A 2,054-nucleotide genomic window follows, 5' to 3' on the forward strand; every position below is an offset into this window, starting at 1 on the left:
TATTAGTTATTTTTGGTGTTCTAAGTTATGTCATTTATATTGGATCCTAAAACATCTTTTCTTTGTCTGCGAATGACCAAATTAATGTCATCCTTTTAAGAAGTATTCAAAAGACAATTGAAAAATGAAAAGTAGGGGCGCCTGGGTGGCTCAGTCGGTTAAGCGTCTGGCTTTGGCTCAGGTCATGATCTCAAGTTCATGGGTTAGAGCCCCGCGTCAGGCTCTGTGCTGACAGCTCAGAGCCTGGAGCCTGCTTCACATTCTGTGTCTCCCTCTCTCTCTGACCCTCCCCTGCTCATACTGTCTCTCTCTCTCTGTCTCTCAAAAAGAAATAAAAAGTAATAAAAAAATTAAAAAAAAGAAAAATGAAAAGTATTGGTTTTAAAGTCAGACTTGTCTCTGCATCTCACCTTTCTTTTTTTTTTATTAAAAAAAAAGTTTTTTAAAAAATATTTTTGAGAGAGAGAGAGAGAGAGAGATTGAGAGACAGAACACAAATGGGGAAGGGGCAGAGAGTGAGGGAGGCACAGAATCTGAAGCAGCCTCCAGGCTCTGAGCTGTCAGCACAGAGCCTGATGCGGGGCTCAGACCCATGAACTGTGAGATCATGACCTGAGCTGAAGTCAGATGCTTAATTTAGCCACCCAGGAGTCCCTGCATCTCACTTCTCTTAACAATTGTGTGACCTTAGATAAGCCACTAACCTCTCTACGGTTACCTTCTTTATCTCTACACTGTTTATACTAAAGGCACCTGCTGTTCAGGTACCTGGCACCAGAAGTGGGTTCACAAGTTTCTCCAGAAGACCCTGGGTTCTGCCATGTCAGAACAAATACGGGCCACAGTGCAGGAGAGGGTCTAGAGGCCCCTATCTCAGAGGCACCGAAGAAGAGAGGAGAGCACTTGAGATGAGCTCAGGAGATTCCAGGAAGCAGCCATTTATCAACCAATGTGGAAGTATTTCCGTGTTTTAATTCATATCTGTGCCTAACTACCTAGCGTGAGCCCTGTCTGTCACCAAGGACATGCAGCAGTTTCCATAAATGACTTCCTTCTCCGGCCCAGTACCTGCAGCTATTCTGGAAATTTGCATATCCAGTGACTTGCATATCTAAGGCACATGACCACTGTGGGCTGCAGACTTTACTGGCGTCTTTTTCCAAAGTTCTGTCCTTTTTTCTTCACTTTAAAGATGTGTTTGGATACTAAGATTTTTTATGTTCAAGCCACTGTGAATGTTAACTAATACCATGGTGGTTGCCGAACTAATGTAACACAATTTATTATTGTTTCTGTTTGACAGTTTTAACTTCATCAGTAAGAACATGTTAACATTTTATGACTATGAGCTGCCTTCCCAGAAATATAGAATATATACTTTCTCTCTTTATATAGATATATATATATACACACACACACGCATACAAAGTTATAAGTAAAAAGCTTTATAAGAAATTGAGCTTTACACAAAGGAAAAACTTATAGTAGATACACACAAGATAAAGGAATCTAACATTACAGAAAATCAAATCACAAAGGAGAAGAGCAAGAAGAAAGGAACAGAACAACAAAAGAGCCAGAAAACAATGAACAAAAAGGCAATAAGTACATACATTAATTACTTTAAATGGAAAGAGACTAAATTATCCAATCAAAAGACATAGAGTACCTGAATGGATAAATAAAATTACCTAAATGCTACCTAAAAGAGACTCATGTCATTAATGATACACACGGCCTAAAAGTAAAAATATAGAAAATGATATTTTATGCAAGTAGAAAGCAGAAATAAAATGGGGAGCTCTACTTATTTATTTTTAGTGAGAGACAAAGAGCACATGCAAGTGAGAGTGAGTGCACGAGTGGGGAGAAGGGGCAGGGATGGGGGGGAGGGGGAATCCCAAGCAAGGATTCTCTGTCAAGGCAGAGCCTGGTGCAGGGCTTGAAGCCATAAACTGTGAGATCATGACCTGAGCTGAAATTAAGAATCACTTAATCACTATCGATAGAACTCCCCTATGACCCAGCAATAGCACTGCTAGGGATTTACCCAG

This window comes from Suricata suricatta, chromosome 3 (genome assembly GCF_006229205.1).
Source record: "Suricata suricatta isolate VVHF042 chromosome 3, meerkat_22Aug2017_6uvM2_HiC, whole genome shotgun sequence".
Lineage (NCBI taxonomy): Eukaryota > Metazoa > Chordata > Mammalia > Carnivora > Herpestidae > Suricata > Suricata suricatta.